The following is a 22228-nucleotide window of genomic DNA, read 5'->3' as shown; positions in this document are numbered from 1 at the left end:
TTCAACACGGCAAGATTAGCCATTTGGGCAAGAAACTGCTCTCGCCTAGACTGCTGGATATGCAGGACCCAAGGAAAGTGACTGCTGAACTCAAATAGTCCTTCAGGGTTCCTGCTTCATGGAAGAGTCTATGAGACTTTCTGCAGGACACAGAAAAATGACTGACAGACTGCTGATGCAGATGGACAGTTTGAAATTTCCTGCTTTGCTGAGAAGTGTTCCAGACACACTGTGGCCTATGGGCTGAAGATGGATGCCTCAACATTAAGAGGAACTTTAGGTGACTACCCAGGAAGCAAGATGTCTCTGTCAATCCTAGTGTTTATATATTATCCTTCTGTGGTCTTTGATAGAGTTGAAGGCAGATAGTTATAATTATAGTTTTCCTTAGTTATGATAAAAAATAAGCTACATATAGAATTTTTGACTCACAAGGATGGGAAGGATGATATTTTTTTTAAATCTTGTTAAATGTTGATAGACAACTTGATAACTTACTTGATAACTGTTCTGTTATAATTTGACTATGTTAAAGTTAAGACCTTTCTTTTTGTTTAGACAGAGAAGAGGAGATGATGGGGAAATCCTGTGTCTATGTCAATAAAGCACTGTTGGCCAATAGGGAAGCAAGATAGGTGGGACTAGGAGTCCAGGAGGACTCTGGGTAGGAGAAACACAGGGAGTCAAGATGTAACTGCCATAGGGATAAGAAGCCCAGAAACTTATCCAGTAAGAGAAATAGTAAGATTAACAATTATGGGATAAATACTTAAGTCAGAGCTAGCCAGTAAGAAATAAGCAAGGCCAACAGCTTCATAATTAATATTGCCTCCTGTGTGTTTATTTGGGACTGATGCGGCTCTGGAACCAGGCTGTTGGGAAGGCTTCTCTCTCTTTACAATACTTTATGAACATTTTTATTTATTTATACTTTATGAACATTTTTATTTCTCACTATGCCCAACAAATCCTGAAGCCACCATTGACTTCTGCTGTACTAGAAGTAATGCCATTCACCTGCTGCTTCCATCCCCAAGCTTAATATTTTCCAATCATTTGTCATCTCCCTTATAACCAATCTTTTGTATGACATCCATATCCTGCCTTCCACCAGATTTTTTCCATTGGATTGCATATTTGGCTTTGTTCAATTACTTCTTTTTGCATATGACATGCTTTAATTATTTTCAACCAATGAACTATTTGTCCTTCCAAATTCCACTTGGCCATCATCTCATTCTGGGTGCTCTTTCTTAACCCCTAAGTCTGGGCCATAGGTATTTCCTTAGCAACTGTAGCAACAGGTACCAGGGCCTGCATTTTGAAACAAATATTTACACACCAGCTGCCAGACTATTCCATGTAACTTTTAAGAGAAAGAACTCAGTTTTCCTGAGCTGTACTGACATCAATATGGCCCAGACTAATACATAACTGAGCCTTCCTACACTGAATATATATACAGCGAGTGTTTCTTAAAATGAGTTGTAAGAAAAAAGGTGCTTTCAATATGGAAAACCATTGCCTTACTTGTTTTTACATGTGGCTAATTTTTATATATTTGATTTACATGAAATTATGAAAGGCTTAATTAATTAATCAAGAACCAAGTTACTTTTGATCGGTATCTAGTTAGCATAGTGTTAATCTAGTGAGCACCCAAATTACATAAAAATTCTATCCGATTTATTCAATCTTAGAAGAAAATACGTATTTTGTAAATCAAAATGCATAAGATGGGTATTCCAGAATATAAAGAAATATTTTTGCATATGAATGTATTTTAAACTAAAATATTAAAGCTAGGGCAATGAAAAGTTGATATGTGCTAAATAAGTTAGACTTTATCCATTACTACCCAGAGCAGAGACTAGGTAATATTTGTATAACATTAGAGCAATTGAACTCATGTGCCAACTATTTGAATTTGCCAAAGAAAGGGGAACCCTTATAAACCTATGATTATTGCCAAACATCTGTTTTAAGTCTTAAAATTCTGGTTTTTAGAACTTTATCTTTCAAAAAGCTCTAGAAACAAATTAATATCATTGTGGTAAAGGTGTGTATCATTTAGATTTCATTATGCATAATCTCTTCCATTGTCTAGATCATGCATTATTTTTATGAGCTTCTGTATGAAAAATATTCATCAGGGCCTCCTACTCAGACCCAATATCAAGGGCAAATATGTGAACAAGGGAGGACAAAGAGAACTCAGTTGTAGGACTAGCAATATATCGATTACTTTTGAGTCACTGTGACCGAGTTGCTTGAGGACATTTTAATGGAGGAAAGATTTACTTCAGCTTGTGGTTTCAAAGGATTCAATTCATCATGATGAAGAGGGCACAGAAATAGCTCCCATTATGGCATATAAGAAGTAGTGAGAGAAGGAGAGTAAATGCCAGCACTCTTCTGGATCTCTCTTTTTTCTCTTTTTATCAGTTCAGAACCTCCTACCCCATGGGAAAGTACCCTCCACATTCAGAGTGGCTACTTCTTCTAGTTAATCTCCAGAGGTGTGCCTCAGTATTTTTCCGGTGATTCTATTCCCACTCAAACTCACAATGATGATTAACCATTACAAGCAAGGATCTGGAGAGCTATTGCAGTGGTTCGTATTAATTGGCAACTTGACAGGATCTGGAATAATGGAGGAGTTACATCTCTTGGTACATCTTTGAGGGATTATTTAGTTATTTAGTATGTTCTTGTGTGGGATTTCGGTAAATGGGTTCATTGAAGTGGGAAAAACTGTACTAAAAGTAAGTGTCACTATTCTCTGGGCTAGGGTCCTGAACAGTATAAGAAGGAGAAAGTAAGCTGGGTACAAGCATTCATTGCTATTTGCTTTCTGAGTGGATAAGATGTGACCAGCTGACTCATGCTCCCGATGCTGTGTCTTCCCTGTTACGATGAACCATATCTTTAAACTGTGAGCCCACATAAGCCCTTTTTCTCATAAGTTGCTTTTATAGGGATATTTTATCACATCAGTAAGAAAGAAAAGTAAGACATGAATGTTACTACAGCCTGCCAATGGCAGAAGTAAAGACTTACGGGATTCAACTAATTAAGAGTCCTACTTACCTAACAAACCCAATAATTTTCTCTTTTGCTAGTAAATCATCATTTGTTCCCAGTCACATAACTACAAACTATTGAAATTTGAATTAACATCCTTACAATAAGTGGGCTTTTCCTTTAATAATGTTTAGCAACATACCTGGCCTCTACTCACTAGATGCCAGAAGCACTGGTCTTTCCTTAGTTATGACAACCAAGGATGTCTATATTTTCCAGATATTTCTTAGGAGAACAAAACAATCCCCAAAACAGTTTTGGTCACCTGTTCACATATGTGCACAAAGAAAGACTATATTTCTAGTCTCCTTTGCACCTGCATGAGACTGTAAGAGATATTAAATATCAAAATTTAAATCAACACAAGATTCAAGGTAGAATTCAATCTCATATTCATCTAGTACTACATGCTGGTCTGAGTCACCACATTATGGCCAATGAAAATCATTCCTACTGTATTATATTGTATAGTTTTCTAACATGGTCCTGTGGCTCCAAAATCCTTGTTTCCCACAATAATGCCCATTCTAAAATTTCAACTATAAACTGTTACACTGTTAGTCAAGTCAGGTCTTTTTAAGCTCAAAATTCTCCAGTGACTCTCACTTCATTGATCTTGTAATTTTCCCTTAGCTTTTAGTCTTCAACTGTTGCTGCTCTCATGCTAGCCCAAATATAAGCAAATACTTACTGTAAATATTTAGATACATGGTAAATAGAGATAATTTTTTAGACTTCATGAGCCATGCAATCTCTGAAGACCACATATATTGAGTGTAGATTTTTTTATTCTACTTTGGTGCACACATCACCTACAACACCACATTTTTTAAGGAACTGAATGTGATCGTTTAATCATTTGGCTTTCTGCTCAAAAGTCTATAAAGTAAAAATTGTTTTCACTTAATGTTGTCTGTTGTCTTAGAGAGTAATGGAAAAATCAATAGCATAGTTGTGTTTCAATTCCTCAAGAGTCTTGCATATGGAAATTCTTTCCTAGCAGTTTCTGTCAGTTTTGCTCTAGAATACTCAAAAGACACACTAAATTCAAAGAAGCATGAAGGTGAACATCTTCCATCTGGTCTATGAGCTGTTCAGTTATTAACATCATTTGCCATCTGTTCTGGGTACAACATGAACACTGAGAATGCAGAGGACAGGTAACCAGGGGATGCTCCTACTACTAAATTAAAGGTGATGTTAGCAATAGCACCAATGGCAAACCACACTAAGCACTTGTTGGTGTCTAACTTGGATGATCCTGTTAGTTAAATTCTCCAGACTACTATCTATTCTCTCTCTGTCTCTCTCTCTGTCTGTCTGTCTCTGTCTCTATCTCTGTCTCTCTCTCTCTCACACACACACACAAAAACACACACACAGACACACATACATCACACAGTTTTAGAACATTGGGGGTCAACATGGTCATTGTTCAGGATTAGGAATTGTTTAACTGGTACCACCATACCTGTAGAAGTTCCTGTCATGAAAAACTACATTTTGAAGATTTCACCTCTGTATTGTTGAGGTGTCAGTTTCCAGACTATTGTATATAAGTCATTGGATAGGAATAATGATAAGATCACAAGATAAAGGACACATTAAGAGTAGGGTGAAGGGTGAAGGGATGCTTTCAGAGGATCTGTAGAAGGGACAAGAAATGCTGGGCTTAAGATGATATAAAATTGGATCATTTGAGAGCTATTTTCTAAAGAGCATAGAAATTTGGGTTTATATTTATACTAGTGGTTTCAAGGGATCTACTAAAAAAAATAATTGGTTGACATCAGGAGGAGCTAGAATTAAGCTCCAAATGAGGATGACCATTAAAACTCTACAGTTGACTATGGAATGCACCATGTTGAAAGGTAATGAATTCCTGGATGTTAGAGATAGGCAAGTGTTTACCATTTGCTGGAGATGTTTGATGGTATCTCCCATTCATGGACCACTGACTATATGTGAAAATTATTAAAGTAAGAACTGTAGGAAAGCAAGCCATACTGAAGGCAGTGACTGAAGTTTATGAGAGACATATTCACTAAGCTATATACATGTGTCAACTCTACAAAATTCTAATTATACTGATTGAGTTTTAATAAACTTGGTCCAGTATAGTTGATCCCACAACAACATTTCAGTTGTGCTATAATTTTTGTGAAGTATTTAATATCAAATCTTTAAGATATAAGGCATAAAAATTTCAAATTCCCTAAATAGTGGCACTCAATTTTGCATTATGTAAAGAAAATTATGTATTGAATTGAATACATCCTGAGAGTCTAACAAACCAAATATGTGGAAACTTATAGCATGGATACAACAACATAACCTTCCTAATCATCCCTTCTTTTCTTCCTCTACTGCTCAGTTTCTGCTAGACGTTGATCAGAGGGAGAGAAGTCAATACCTTCGCAGTCAAAGTCTATTTGGTACACTGTTTGTTTCTTCAGGGAGTCAATAACCCAAGAACTGAGAACTTGATCAATAAAATCAAGTCTGTATTTTGTCTTGCCCTGGATGCCTTTCTACCAACTTTCTACCACATACAGCTTATAAAAGACTTAAGAGGTTTTGAAAGGTGAGCAATGGGAACCTATGGGCTGGCATTGTTTTCCACACCTGCAGAATATACATGTGAAATCAGGTGCAAAAACAGTATCTCACCAACTCTGGCCAATATTGTATATCTCTAAATTTGCATAATCCTCTTAAGACAGCTTTTTTTCAGATGAGTAGGGGCTGAAAATTCTGTTTTTAAATTAGCAATTACTGATGCAGGTGAACACTGTAAACCATCAGGAGGTACTTTCCTGTGGCTTCTCCTAAGGACACTCAAAGCATCAGGAAGAACTAGAAACAATCTACATTGGATAGTTCTTCCTTATTATTTAGTTTTGTACATCATCTGTATCCTGGCTCTCTTATGCCTTTCATGCAGCCTTTTTTATTAGTGCCTCAGCTCTAACCTCCTTCATAAAAAAAGAAAAACAGGAAGTAATAGATAAACTTGTTTTAAAAGAAAGTATCTGGAGTTTAACTCTATTTCTCTCTTGTTCATTACTATGGTTACCAAATTTAAGACTTAAGAAACATAACCTATCTCAAGGTCCCCAGGGAAGATTGATTATAGTAAACGATAGAGTACAGAAATTGATCAAAAGGTGAAAATAACTCCAGTATCTTTTGATTTAATTGTTAGCCAACTGAGTTCCTGTATAAGCACGTGTGTATGAAGGTATGTAGCAAAGGACTTTGATATTGACTCTCTTCCTTTCCAAAACTTTTAGTGCAATAGATTTATGGCCAGCAGAAAGAATACATCCTGTGGGTCTGGGAAGACCTTTTTTCACAGAAAATGGTCTGAACAACTAGGCTGACACTAATTCCTTTCTCCCCAGTTATGTGCCTTGTAATAAAACAAATATACCCAGCTGAATATGACACAGCTTCAATACCAAAAGCACAGGTTACCAAGTAATGAGCCCACTGGGTTGTGGGCATCAAAGTCCTCACCTGGGAATATAGGATGAATAGGCTTAGTGAGTTTTGTGAGGTACAATAGTTAGTACAATAAACAAGTGCTATCCCTGCCATCTTAGCAACAAAATCCCAGGGCCCTTGCCTCTGGATCTAGACGCGCTTCTTAACGGAGTCTGAGAAGGTTTACAAGAGACAGAGAGAGACCCCTATGGGCTTGCTTTCCTGGCTTTCAAAACATACTTGCTATGTTATACCTCATCATCAAAATAAATCATCAAACTCATCAAAACAGAATAAAATGGTAATTGCTAGGACTGGGAGGAGGGAAAGTGAGGGATGCTGGTCAAAGTTTATAATGTTGCAGTAATTACAGACAAATAAATTGTAGGGATCTCATGCATGCACAGTACTGTAAATATAGGTTAAAACACTATATATATATATAGTGAGATATATATATATATATATATACTTGAGATTTGGTAAGAGAGTAGAGATTAAGTGTTCTTATGAAAAAGAAAGACAAAAGGAATATGATACACAGGATGTGATAATTGCTGTGATTATGGCTCTTATATATGCATATACATCACAAGTTATACTTCATAAATAACATGCGATTTTATAGGTTATAGCTGAATAAATTGAAAAAGTCATAAGGAAAATAATATAATGTTGTATTCCTAGCACACATGCACAGAAACCATTTTTTTCTGTGGACTAACACATACATGTTGTCTCATCCATTAATATATCTAACATAATAACATTGAACTAAGCACTATTTACTTTGCATAATAGGATTCACTCCAAAATTTTCTAGTCTATTCCCTAATTTTCATTGTTTTTCAAAAACATTGCTGGTGAACCACTGAACTGATTTCAACTACTTCTCAGAGTCCAAATTATTACATTAAATTGTCCTAGTTTCTTTGTTGTTAGCATTCACTTATTAAACATTTTCTGAGCATCTACCATATGATATGAATGTAGTGTAAATAGGGAAATCTAAAAGAGCAGTTTCCAAATGCCCATCAGAGTCCTGATGCAGACTGAAAGGACAATTAAAGTATGCTTAAATCCATTGCAACTGTTATCTACTATGCTGGACAAGGTACTGAAATTTCACAAGAGTCTGAATTTCCTCACTATCTATCATACCTTATAAAGATCCTGTCACTCGCCATTATGTCCTACATGCTATTTGTACCTCACTTCTTGTTGATTTTAGTGATGAAATAGCGTGAGATAATTTCATGTATTCATGAGCTTCTTGGAGAAGAATCTCTTTTATAATATCTAGTATTCAAAGTTGCAGAATTCACTTTTGTACTTAATTCATTAACTAGTTGCATGCCTCCATGATAATAAGTACAGATCACACAGGCACCAATAATAATAAACTTTATGATCTTATTGGATTATTCAAGCTTCACTTTGCAATTTTCATTACATAGTCATGTTTCGCTTTCCAAACAGTTCCATGCATTTTTTCACTTGATCTTTTTGTTTATTGTTGTGCACCTTTAGTCTAGTTATAATTCCCTCCAGGAGATTCCAAACTCTGTTAAGCAGTAGCCATAGATACTGTTTTCTATTATTTTCTAAATGCTTTCATTTATTATATCAGATTTTTCATAATGTCATTTTGAGTCTCTTATGCAGTAAACAGCAATTATGGTTCTCAAAAATAACATGTAAGATAGTTTTAAAGAGCCAGAGACATTTTGCATGTGCATAAGCAAACAAGTTTATATAATGAATTCAGTTATACTATTCTAGGTAGCTGTCCATTTTCTTCCTACTGACTTTTGCTTTGACCCAAAACTCCAGGGGTTGGAACTCCTAAGTCTACATAGCCATGCACATTTAAAATGTCACATCTAAGAAATGACATGGTTGGATTTCTACTTTCAGATCCCCAAGCTATGAGGCACTGCACAGAATCTACTAATTGGTTAAACAGAAGCACCAAGTATGTACCAGACACTGTGACAGGCAATTCGGAGAAAATGTGAACCAGCTTTGCTGTTTGAAATAACACTAATGCCACTTTCCAATGCCTTTCTGAAAACCAGAAGAAGGAAAGAACATAGTTGATGAGTGCTGCAGGTGTGCTAAGAACCAGCGTTGGGATCCTGCATTTGCCATCTGGTGTAAATAAAAGAGCCTTGCAGAGAGTGAACTCTCTCTTGTAGAAGATGCTCTCATTTAAAGGAATTTCTTGGCTATCTTTTGGTCATGTGTGCTGTAGCTATTGTGACAGAAATGACTTCTTTGTTCGCAAGCAGATTGCATTCACAGGGTAAAACATTTATCCCAGAAACATCAATCCTCTGGGTGTGCAGCATATATGCTCTTTACATTACATTTTTCTTAACCCTTCAATTCTTGGCACATGGATAATTCTTTGTCCATGAACAACAAGATTCTTTAGCAGGTTTCAGAACTTCCAGCCACTGGATTACTGCAGCACACATAGTTCCCATTCACAAAGTTGTAAACTAAAATGTTTCCAGATGATGCCAAATATCCTCTGGGCTAGGGAAACCATAGCCTCTGTCTGGCGTAGATTAAAGGAGGTGTCTGTGACACCAACTCTCATTTTCACCTGAATTTCAAGGTATGGGGAGATCTTGAGGTTCCTGTGATGTAGATGTGAGTTCTAACAGAAAGGTGGGATGAAGCCATTTTCTGGTGAACTTCGAATGCCACCTGTGAGGGTACAGTTTTCACTATCTGTTTAATTATTTAATCCTGATTTACTTATTCATAGAATCAAGACAAACATATAATGGTTACTGTTGATGTTATAACACAAAGTAAACATAAGCATTGCTTCTTTCTAGAGAATAAGCTTTCTTTAAGAGCACAGAACACCCTACAATTTTGTTGAGTGTTTTTTAATTTAAATTAGAAACAATATTACTTTACATATCAATCCTAGTTCCTTCTCCCTCCCATCCTCCATTTCTCCCACCAACCCCACATCCCATCCCCTTTATGCTCCCCAGGGAGGGTGAGGCCTTCCATGGGGGACCTTCAAATTATGTCACATCATTTGGAGCAGGGCCTAGGCCCTCCCCCCTGTGTCTAGGCTGACAGAGTATTCCAAAGTCCTTTCATACACTAGAGATAAATACTGATCCTCTACCAGAGGCCCAATGAACTGCCCAGGCCTCCTAACTAATAAATTCCCTCAGAAATAACTCGACTGCATTAGAATTTTCCTGCAATTGTCCTTTTCTTCTTGTTGACCCTTAAAGCTGAATGAACACAGGTTTCAGGCAGTTTACACCATATTTCCTTTTCTAATAAAGAACACTACAAAGGAAACATTCAAAACTAGCTGTTTAGCCAACAAACTTGACAGTTGTCCATCAGATTAAGGAAAGAGCTTAATACAGGCCATTTCCTGAAATGCTGTCTTACATGGAGCCAGAATCATCCAGTTTTTTTTGTGTCAGATGCTACTTCATCAAAAAGGTAGAAAATCACTCTAGATTCACTTAAGTGTTTCCTCATCCTTATATGAGTTTGTTGCAAATGAGAATGGCATTGATAGAAGACGAATGAGTGTTGTGCTTAGACAATCCAAACTATTTTTATTCAATTCGATCTTTTTATGCTAGTCTAGTTATGGTGAAATAACTGCAGTTTGAGTTACCACAAAGTATCTTATATCAGTTAGGAGCCAGACAGTAAAGAAAGACTGAAGACATCCATCATAGTCTTTATACTATTAAAGAGCTAAGCCACAGGCTTTGTTTGGGGAATGGAAAGCAAATGGATTATTTTGTGAAAGCTGCCAACTTGTTTGGGAAGGCCAGCACGGAGCTACCTGAAAAACACCAATTGTATGATTCAGTAGGAAGAATTTGATTGTTTATTCTGCCCTCGGGGTTAGCACTCAGCACTCCTAGATTCTCTGCCAAAGTATGGACACAAGATAGGAGGAGCTGTTTGGTATTCGGTAAGCAAAGAATGCCGTTCAGAATACTGTAACTCTCATCAGGCCCCTGGCCCAGAGGAGAGTGTGTCTTAGTTTGCTTTGATTTTCTACAATATAAATTCAAGATGAGGAATTGCATGAAAGAGGTCTTTTTAGAAGACAATGTCAACGGAGTGGTGAAGGAATGTGAAAGTGGTAGAACATCAATAAAGGGTGTGTCACTGGCCAATGGCTTATCGTGGTTCATAAAATGAACTAAAACCTCAGAGACTTGGACTTGACTTTGCAAGGTTTGGCAATTCTGGCTATTTAGCCATCAACCAATAGCTTTCTTTAGTTCAAGATAGACTCTTTCAGCATTTTCTTTGTAGCACTTCTAACCTGCATTGTGTATGCATGGGGTGTATTCTAAGAGTTGCAAATCATTGATATTTGTGGAAGGAAGAATAATTTGAAACTTATGAATGTCTGACCTTAAAAAAACAAAGGGATTTTGTAGATCTGGTTAATTTAGAGAAGTTGAGTTATACAGATAATAGGACCAATTTCATCATATGAATTTCGAATGGACTCTTTCCCAGATGTGGCCAGAAGTAGACATCACCATGGGAGAAGTATCAGAGAGATGCAGTGTTCTTGATTTGAAACCAAAGAAAGGAAGTTATGAGGCAAGAATGTGAGTGGACTCTAGACATTGGAAAAGGCAAAAAAGAAGAAACTCTCCCCTAGATATATAAATGAACCAACTGAATCTGAAACGTTCCCTATACATTCATGCTTTGGAGGCTTAGTGCTATTTTGGGAGATTTGGGTAATTTTTGGAGGTGCGGCCCAACCAGGGGGGCTTGGAAATCACTGGAGACCACTCCTTTAATTTATATCACCCTTGGCTATTTCCTGTCACCACCCTCCCTCTGCATCTTGGTCTACCAGGACCTGAACTTTTCTGCTCTGCCATTCATTTCATGTCATGATGGACTAGACCTTGAACCAAAATAAATACAGCATTATTTTAAGTTGTTTAGTATTTTGTTCACAATGACACAAAAGTAACACAGACAGACTTGGTCTGTTGGTAAATTATTATTTCTTCTCTAGATTGATACATGTTAGCTTAAAAGCCTATCCATAACAAACTTGAGTCATTAAAAAAGTACCTTAAATAGATTTTGGCCACATGGAGCTAATTTCTTCATATATCTATGAAACTCTACAAAACATCTTTTGAATATTAGTCAGAGCTTTGTGATTTTAAGGCCCCAAGTTGCTACTGCCCTTTGAAGGCCATAGACTCCTCACTGTCAGCTACATAATCGAGTTCCCCCTCTTCTGATCTCACCTTTCTCTGCAAATCTCCTTGTCTTCCTCCCTTCCAAATAATGGCCCCATTCTTTAAGATAGCTCTATGCCCTGAATCATCTGATCTTCCAGGTAATGCTAGGCAAACATTGCCAAATTAAGTCACTGTATGTGACTGCCTGCACAGTTCTCTATTTTCCTCTGATGAGCCACCATAACTGTCAATATCATTCACAGACTTCCAGAAGCAGTATGGCCCTCCCAACATGTTACTGGAAACCCAGTGAGCTAAGGGTTAGGTGTCTGACTTCTAGAGTTACAGATACTGTTTATCTTGTTCTGAGTCACCAGGTTTCTGGTGATTTGTTATGACAATGATGGCCAATACTTGTTACTCTAATAATTCAAGTCACAAACTCATTTTCATATTTATACCTGCTTAAGACAAGCTGTGTTAAGCTTTTAGTACATGTCCCAGATTTGGAAAGCTAGTTCCAGCAACATTACAAAAAGGCAAACTAATGTGAACATGCAATGATATGTGCTTTACAGAGGGAGCTACAGGTATGTCCAAATTAACAGTACAATTAAGAGAGTGTTTAAATAAAAGTACCACATCATTTTCCTAATATTGTGCCCCAGTCCAGTTTGACCATTCCCATATGGAAGGCTATTTCTATAGTTCTAATCTATAGATTACAATGAATCATCTGTAAAGCATTTCAGAAGATTCTACTTCATGAGCCATTAAGTCTTCTAGCTGCTCAGGTGCTTTGTTCTCAGCTCTTTTCTGGACCCAGGTCTGTGATATAGTAGAAGCACCACATTGCTTGTGTTTATCTTGTAGACTCTTTTCCTTCTCTCTGTTTCCAACACGCTGCTGCTCACAGGGTGCTGCCCTCCAGCATCTCTTTCCTTTTCTTTCCTTCCCTTTCCTTTCCTTCCTTATCTTTCTCTCCCCTCCTCTCTCTTCCACCACTCTCCTCTTCTCCCCTTTCCTCCCCCTTCCTGATCCTGCCCTGCCATTTCTTTCCCTCTTCCTTCATTTTCTTGCCTCCTCTTTTTCCTGTCTTTTCTCTCCTCGTTTTGCAAATTCCTCTTCAGTTCTCATCAATATCTATAGATTTTGTTCATCTACATTCTGCTCATTTTCTAGTCTTGTTCTCTCTTCTTCATGATGAACTATTGCTTCATGGACCACTCTATTGTGGTGTATCAAAACTTGGCTTATTATTCAGCAAAACTCATACCTAAACCCTTTGGTATTTACCTTGTAATGCCCCAGTCCCTCTCTTGTTAAAGTCATACTGCTTAAAGTCGGCTTAAACTTTTTTTTTGTTGAATTTTGCATGTTCAGTTAATACATGACATACTCATTTTGCTTTCTTTGATTTTCATTTTTATTTAAAATTTTTCACTTTTCATTCTAGTTTTGATTATAAAAAAGGCTCTTCTAATATTCTCACATATCCCACCTTTCTCTGCTTGAAGAACTCTCCCAAGTTTTCGGCTGAAATATTTTTTTCTATAATGCAAATATTACCATGTTGTTCTGCCATTTAGATACCTCCCTTCAGGAGGAAACTAAATATTTTGGCATGATACAGAACCTTTCCTTGCATGGTAAATGCTCACCTCTCTAGCCTTCTCTTTTGTTACTCATATTTGAGGGAGCCCAAGCATTAACATGGTACTTGTTTTGGTTGGTTTGATGCAGAGGACCTTAAATAAGGATGCAGATGTAAGCGGTCTGACAGGTGATCTCAGGAAACTAGTAGAGGAGTGGGTGGTAAAAGAGCCACCTCTATACCCAGGAAAGACAAGGCACCAACTTATGGTGCACTGGAAGCAGGCTTCTTACGTGTATCTAAAGTTCAGTTGCATAAGAATCACTGGAAGCCAGTATAGAGCATATCTATAATAGGACAAGTAAACTAGACTATTTATCCTTAGTCCCCATCAGTTATTGGTGGAAGGTTATACAAGTGTCAGTCCTCTGCATTTTCAGCCTGCCTTGAAAAAATTGAGCATGCTGCTAGGACCTGAATAAGGCATACTCTCTCTTCTTAAATCAAATCAAGCTATAGGATGTAGTAAGAAGCCACCAGTGTATATACAAAGGATCATCACAGTGATAATGAGTGAAATATTGACAATTCCTATCATGTTGACTCTCCAGTATATTTTCATAGTACTTCCATATCCTCTATCACAAATATGTCATGTCTGAAATGTTTGTGCTTATTAATCTAACATTTCATGCACTGTGAGCATACCAAAGATAAAGTCATTGGAACCACATGTGATAATTTTTACCAAGTATATGAATAAATTAAAATTAAAGATGAGGGAAGAGACTTTTGAATAGAAAAGTAGACTAAAAATAAACTATTTTTTAAGTAGGAAGGTAAGTAGAAAAGAAAATAGAGATAGCAAATCATAACCTGAGATGAAAGAACTAAGTGGGAGGAGACACTGAAAGGACAGGAATTTCTTCTACCAGGGTGATTCTGCAAATCACTTGCATCGTGTATAAATGATTTCTTTATTATAAGCCCTACAATATTGTAGGTCTGTCATAATACCACACAAAATAGAGAAAGCTCAGATGAAAATGCCTTTCATTGTAAAAGGTCACCATGTTCCTGACAAGTATGAGCTCTGTACCCTAATAATATAGAGAATTACATAGTACCTTGACAGTTATTCTGGATGTCTTCTGCAATTAAGTCTAAATTTCTAATCCACGCAGGTCTGTTGAAGCTTCCTCTAAACTCTTCAGTTTTGCAGATAAAAAATAAATAAGTCTTGTGTGCTGGGAAACAGTTACAAGCTTTCAACACCACACTGGATAATTGTTAACATAATTAAGAATCTATGAAATCATCTTTTTGTTTATTTTTTTAAAACAATCCCTTTATATTTTACACAAATCCTAGTTCCTCTTCCCTCCCCTCCTCTTTCTCTCCCTCCAACTGTTCCTTAGAGAGGGTGAGGCCTCCCATGGGGATTCAACAAAGTCAGCTTTAAGCACTTTTAAAAACATGTGGAAGAATGTGGAAAAAGTGAGTGATAAGGGGAATGCACACTATTTCACTTCATCTTCCTGAAAGGAAACAGAATTAAGGAGTTTCTTTTTGGGATTTCAAATCTAAATATGTCTTACATACTTCCTATTTGTTAATTTTTCAGTGATTTGTTTCTCAACATGGAATCAGTTTCTGGCATTTAAAGGCTTTGATACCACCACACAAGTCAGGAGTTAATCGTCGCACTGCTGTTACTGAAACGCATGTTGTGACGTTGTGGACCGTCACTACTGAGTGGGCACTATTCGGAAGCATAATTAGGGGTTCTGTTGTGACACACTAAATTAAGTTTTCTTATACTGAAGGGCAGGTATTTATCCTCTCTCTTGGCCTCTGGGTGATGCCAATACACATGTAAGTTTGAGAAGCATGACCTAGAGCCGGTTGGTCAAGGTCTATTCCACATGTCAGCAGCAGTCTATGAACTCCAGCAAATGGATAACTATGCTTAAGACAGGTTATTTCTAATCCTTATGCTTATTGATGTTATAAGCATGAGCTTTTCATAAACAGTCTTAGTAATAAAACAATTTTAAAAGTTTCACTGGATTTGTAGAATAGATGAAAAAACAGCAGACTAAGAATTTGTTGTATTCTCCTCCTTTCCTATATAAACATCACTGTATCTATTGATCTATACACATTCTTCAGATGTTCATCCTAATCTCAACATATAGTGTTTAGATGAATGAAAAAGGTATGCTTTCATGGTGAGGCATTAGACTGCTGAACTTTTCTTAATCGAGTGTGATGAAGACTTTTATTTTTTTTTACTTCCCACCATATAAACACGTCTATCTCATGAAGATAGGTCATTTATTCTAAGTCTGATCCAATACTTTCCAGGGATGTGTGCTACCTGAATTTATACATTAAGATGTACACAACATCATATTTATACATTAAGATGTACACAACATCATAAGTCTTTTTCTTAGTGCATGCAGCATTTGGACCCATATGATTGGTATCTTTTCTTTTTTTTTTCATTGTTAGTGCTTCTTTTTTTTTTTACTTTTATTTACCAGTTTAAGTTTAGATAAGAAACAAGGTTGCTTCACAAGTCAGTTCCAGGTCCCTCTCCCATTCCCTCCCTTCCTCCCGAGCCCTCCCCCCCGTTATCCCCTCATTTCCCCAGGGAGGGTGAGGCCCTCCATGGGGGTGTGCATAGTCTGTCATTTCATATAGGGCAGGGCCTAGACCCTTCCCCAAGAGTTCGGGGTGAGAGTGCACCTCACATTGTTCTATGGGAGTCCAAAGTCCGTGTGTATACTTGGGATGGGTACTGATCTGCTGCCCAAGGCTCAATAGATTACCTAGGCCTCCTAACTGACACCCAGATTCAGGGGGTCTTGATCAGTCCCATGCTGGCTTCCCAGGCTGATGCCTGGGATTCAAGAGTTAACCTTTGTCTGGTCAGCTGCTTCTGGGGGTTAAACCAGCCCAGTCTTAATCCCTTTGATCATCAGTCCTCCCTCTCTGTTACTGGCTTTCTTGAGTTCAGCTCAGTACTTAACCAAGGGAGTCTGCCTCTTCTTCGATCAGCCACTAAATAAAATTTCTGTTTCCCTGACTCTCTGGCCATAGGATTGTAGGCTGGCACTCCCCAGATCTATGTCTAAAATCCATATATGAGAGAGTACATGCCATGTTTCTCTTTTTGTGACTGGGTTACCTCACTCAGGATGGTTTCTTCTAGTGTCGTCCATTTGCCTGCGAATCTCAGGATTCCATTATTTTTTTTCTGCTGAATAGTACTCCATTGTGTAGATGTACCACATTTTCTCTATCCACTCTTCAGGTGAGGGACACCTAGGTTGCTTCCAAGTTCTGGCAATTACAAATAAAGCTGCTATGAACATAGTGGAACAGACATCTTTGTTGTATGAATGGGAATCTTTTGGATATATGCCTAAGAGTGGAGTTGTTGGGTCTTGTGGTAGGTTTATTCCCATTTTTTTGAGGAATCTCCATACTGATTTCCAAAGTGGCTGAACCAGTTGGCACTCCCACCAGCAATGAAGGAGTGTCCCCCTTTCACCACATCCTCTCCAGCATAAATTGTCATTGGTGTTTTTGATTTTAGCCATTCTGACAGGAGTGAAATGGTATCTCAGAGTTGTTTTGATTTGCATTTCCCGGATGGCTAAGGATGTTGAGCACTTTCTCAAGTGCCTCTCAGCCATTTTAGACTCCTCTATTGAAAACTATTTAGTTCTGCAGCCCACTTTTTAATAGGGTCCTTTGGTGTTTTGGAGACTTGCTTCTTGAGTTCTTTGTAAATTTTGGAGATCAACCCTCTGTCGGATGTGGGATTAGTGAATATTTTTTTCCCATTCTGTGGGCTGCCTTTTTGTCTTGCTGACTGTGTCCTTTGCTTTACAGAAGCTTCTCAGTTTCAGTAGGTCCCATTTATTAATTGTTGATCTCACTGTCTGTGCTACTGGTGTTATGTTCAGGAAGCTGTCTCCTGTATCAATTCGTTCAAGGGTACCACCCACTTTCTCTTCTAAGAGGTTCAGTGTGTCTGGATTTATGTTGAGGTCTTTGATCCATTTGGACTTAAGTTTTGTGCATGGCGATAAACATGGATCGATCCCCATTCTTCTACATGCCAGTCTCCAATTATGCCAGCACCATTGGTTGAAGATGCTTTCTTTATTCCATTGTATATTTTTAGCTTCTTTGTCAAAGATCAGATGTTCGTACGTGTGTGGGTTAATACCCGGATTTTCAATTCGATTCCATTGGTCTACCTGTCTATTTTTGTGCCAATACCAAGCTGTTTTCAGGACTATAGCTCTATAATAGAGCTTGAGGTCAGGGATGGTGATGCCTCCGGACGTTGCCTTGTTGAACAGGGTTGTTTTGGCTATCCTGGGTCTTTTGTTTTTCCATACAAAATTGATTATTGTTCTTTCAAGGTCTGTGAAGAATTGTGCTGGGATTTTAATGGGGATTGCATTGAATCTGTAGATTGCTTTTGGCAGGATTGCCATTTTTACTACATTGATCCTACCTATCCAAGAGCATGGGAGATCTTTCCATTTTCTGAGGGCTTCTTTAATTTCTTTCTTTAAAGATTCAAAGTTCTTACGATACAGGTCTTTCACTTGTTTGGTTAGCGTTACCCCAAGGTATTTTATGTTGTTCGTGGCAATTGTAAAGGGTGATGTTTCTCTGATTTCTCTTTCAGCCCTTTTATCATCTGTATATAGTAGGGCTACTGATTTTCTTGAGTTGATCTTGTAGCCTGCCACTTTGCTGAAGGTGTTAATCAGCTGTAAGAGTTCCCTGGTAGAGTTCTTTGGGTCATTGATGTAAACTATCATGTCGTCTGCAAACAGTGAAAGTTTGACCTCTTCCTTCCCAATTTGTATCCCCTTGATCCCCCTTTGTTGTCGTATGGCAATAGCTAGAACTTCAAGTACCATGTTGAAAAGGTATGGAGAGAGTGGACACCCTTGTTTTGTTCCTGATTTTAGAGGAATTGCGTTGAGTTTCTGTCCATTTAGTTTGATGTTGGCTGTTGGTTTACTGTATATAGCTTTTATTATGTTCAAGTATGTCCCTGTTATCCCAGATCTCTCCAAGACCTTTATCATGAAGGGTTGTTGGATTTTGTCAAAGGCTTTTTCAGCATCTAGTGAGATGATCATGTGATTTTTGTTTTTCAGCTTGTTTATATGGTGGATTACGTTGATGGATTTTCGTATGTTGAACCATCCCTGCATCCCTGGGATGAAACCTACTTGATCGTGGTGAATGATTGTTTTGATGTGTTCTTGGATCCGATTTGCCAGTATTTTATTGAGTATTTTTGCATCAATGTTCATGAGGGATATTGGTCTGAAGTTCTCTTTCTTAGTTGTATCTTTGTGTGGCTTGGGGATCAAGGTTATTCAGGCCTCATAGAAAGAGTTTGGCAAAGACCCTTCTGCTTCTATTGTGTGGAACACTTTGAGAAGAATTGGTATAAGCTGTTCTTTGAATTTCTGGTAGAATTCTGCAGTGAGGCCATCTGGACCTGGGCTTTTTTTGGTTGGGAGACTTTTGATGACAGCTTCTATTTCCGTAGGGGTTATAGGTTTATTTAAATTGCTTATCTGTTCTTGATTTAATTTTGGCAATTGATAGCTGTCCAGGAAGTCATCCATTTCCTTTAAATTTTCGAATTTTGTGGAGTACAGGTTTTCAAAGTATGACCTAATGATTCTCTGGATTTCCTCAGAGTCTGTTGTCATGTCCCCCTTTTCATTTCTAATTTTGTTAATTTGCGTGTTCACTCTCTGCTGTTTGGTAAGTTTGGACAAAGGTTTGTCTATCTTGTTGATTTTCTCAAAGAACCAACTCTTCGTTGCATTGATTCTTTGTATTGTTTTCCTGGTTTCTACTTTATTGATTTCAGCCCTCAATTTGATTATTTCCTGGCGTCTACTCCTCCTGGGGGAGTGTGCTTCTTTGTGTTCTAGAGCTTTCAGCTGTGATGTTAATTCTCTGGTATAACTGTTCTCCTGTTTCTTCATGTGAGCACTTAGCGCTATGAACTTCCCCCGTAGCACTGCTTTCAAAGTGTCCCATAGGTTTGGGTATGTTGTGTCTTCATTCTCATTGAATTCGAGGAAGTCTTTAATTTCTTTTTTTATTTCCTCTTTGACCCAGGGATGGTGCAGTTGAGCATTATTCAATTTCCATGAGTTTGTAGGTTTTCTGCAATTTGTGTTGTTGTTGAATTCTAATTTTAAAGCATGGTGATCTGATAAGATGCATGGAGTTATTCCAATTTTTTTGTAGCTGCTGAGGTTTGATATTCCATGACAAAACTAGATTCAAGCAATATGTGTCCACCAACCCAGCCCTACAGAAAATTTTGGAAGGAAAACTCCAACCCAAGGAAACTAACTACAACCAGAAAAACATAAGCATTAGAGAATCCCTCTCTACCAACAGCCAAAAGAACAAAGGGGTGACATTCCACACATAATTCCATCAACAACAACCATCGCAAATCAAAGAAGGATGAGCAATCATTGGTTATTAATATCCCTCAATGTTAATGGCCTTAACTCACCCATAAAAAGACACAGACTGGCAGATTGGATTCGAAGATAGAACCCTTCCTTCTGCTGCATACAAGAAACACACCTCACCCTTAAAGACAGACATTACCTGAGAGTTAAAGGTTGGGAAAATTTTTTTCAATCAAATGGACCCGAGAAACAAGCAGGGGTAGCAATCCTAATATCTAACAAACTAGACTTTAAAATAAAATCAATCAAAAGAGATGAAGGAGGTCATTACATACTCATCACAGGTGAAACCCACCAAGATGAAGTGTCTATCCTGAACATCTATGCCCCAAATACAAAGGCATCCAAATTCGTTAAAGAAACATTATTAGAACTTAAATCTCATCTAAAGCCCCACACAGTTATAGTGGGAGATTTCAACACACCACTCTCACCACTAGACAGGAATACCAAACAGAAACTCAACAAAGAAGCAAAAGGTCTAATAGAAGTAATGACCCAACTGGGATTAACAGATATCTATAGAACATTTCATCCACATAAAAAAGAATATACCTTCTTCTCACCACCACATGGAACCTTCTCAAAAATCGACCACATACTTGGTATCTTTTCTTAGTAAGTGAAGTCAATCAGAGAGGGTATTCTTAAATACTCAGTTGAGTGTGTATTTAGATAAATCAATTTTCAAATATAAGTTGTTGGACACAGTTTGTCTTTTGCTGATGTGAGGAGAAGACAACTAGCCATTGCACAAGGAATACCTCCCTATGAATAAATTCTTCAGAAATTCATTTTCAGGTTAATAGTCTTAAAAACACTCTCTTGATAGGCAGATGATGCATTCTGTTTGGAGGAAAACTGAAAACAGCATAGTTAGTTGTATATAGAGTAATATATCCCCCAAATGCTGTAACCCTGGGTTTTTCCACAGCAGCAACATTTATGGCTGGGGAATTCTTTGCTGTGGGAAGCTGTCCTGTACATTGTGAGAAGATTAACAGCACACTTGATCACTACATTCCAGATGATGCAATTACCTTGTCTCATATGAGTGTCTATCAAACAAGCCTCCAGACGTTATCAAATGTCTGCTGAATATCAAAGTTACCCCAGGTTGAGAAATATTGTTCTAACTAAGCCCTTGGTGAGGAATAGAAAAGGGCGAGAGAATTTTAGCAGGGATTTCCAAGATGATCCTATTCTGATTATAGTTTAATGAGTTCTTGTTAGCTGAGGTTTGGTTGCAGATTAAAATTGGTGGTAGTGACATTTGCATTTCAGCAACCCTCTTTCAAAGTCAGTCAGTGTTCCAATTGGGTTTGAAGGGTTTAAATGTGGGGAAAGTTCTCTTCTGCTTAGGACCTAGTTTAGCTACAGTAGGTATCAGTGGAAAGTAAAGTCAGAGAATTGAGTTTCCTCCTGATTCTTTCCACTGTCGTTGTTTAGACAAAAAATACAAACTCATGATTTAATTTCTATGATGTATGCAGACCACAGTTTTCTGTGTAGTCCATCTTGATGGAATAAACACAAAAGGAATAAAAATAGAGGAGTCGTATGTTAGCATGCAATCGCAGCTCTGTTATTTAACATTGGTTAGTGGTACAAGTTTCCCCATTGAGATGATCAAAAGTTTTGTCATGGAGAGCCTGCTACCTACTTTTGTGGAAGAGAGAATATAATGCTTTCCACCTATTAGGGGCTGTAAATGAGTCATTTTATATCATTTGTGTGTGTGTGTGTGTGTGTGTGTTTACATGTGTATGTGCTTGTGAGTACAAGGACATACATGCCATAACATGACTACAGGAGTCAGAGGGCAAACTCGACTTCCAGTAAGATTTCCACCTTGTTTATAGCACAATATTTTCTTGTTCACTATTGTGCGTACACCAACATATCTAACAGAGGGCTTCTGGGGATTCTCTTCTCTCTGTCCCCCATCTCTTGGGGAGTTCTTGGGTAACAGACCTTGCATTACTGTGACTGGCTTCACATATTTTCTTGGGATCTGACCTCGGTTCTTCACGCTTGTATCTCAAGCCCTTTATGTACTGAACCATCTCCCCTGACACTGTTTCATGAATTTTACTCAAGGAATCTCATTTAATATTTATCACAGTCCTGTTGTGTGAATAGTTTCAATCCCATGTTAAAGGTGTGGAAAAGAGACACAGGATTTTAGGTGTTTGGGGGTTTATTAAGTATCCTGCTAACCATAGACAATGTGGACAAATTAAACCTTTTGTTTTAGGAGAAGCAAAGCTACAATGCTAAAACATCAG

The 22228-nt window shown here is 37.8% G+C and overlaps 1 protein-coding gene and 1 long non-coding RNA gene across 4 annotated transcripts in view; one reads left to right on the top strand and one right to left on the bottom strand.

Moving 5' to 3' along the window:
- Positions 1 to 22228, bottom strand: part of Glra2 (glycine receptor alpha 2) — a 220050-nt gene that overhangs the window by 18602 nt on the left and 179220 nt on the right. The window lies entirely within an intron of this gene.
- Positions 917 to 8755, top strand: LOC121139957. Its single transcript, XR_005876738.1, has 3 exons — positions 917 to 2614; positions 5459 to 5668; positions 8488 to 8755. It is a non-coding gene; the product is annotated as an uncharacterized LOC121139957 (long non-coding RNA).

Source organism: Mesocricetus auratus, unplaced genomic scaffold (assembly GCF_017639785.1).
Source record: "Mesocricetus auratus isolate SY011 unplaced genomic scaffold, BCM_Maur_2.0 Super-Scaffold_100003, whole genome shotgun sequence".
In the NCBI taxonomy this organism is placed as follows: Eukaryota; Metazoa; Chordata; class Mammalia; order Rodentia; family Cricetidae; genus Mesocricetus; species Mesocricetus auratus.
The sequence above is the reverse complement of the archived record's forward strand: the minus strand, read 5'-3'. Positions and strand labels throughout refer to the sequence as shown.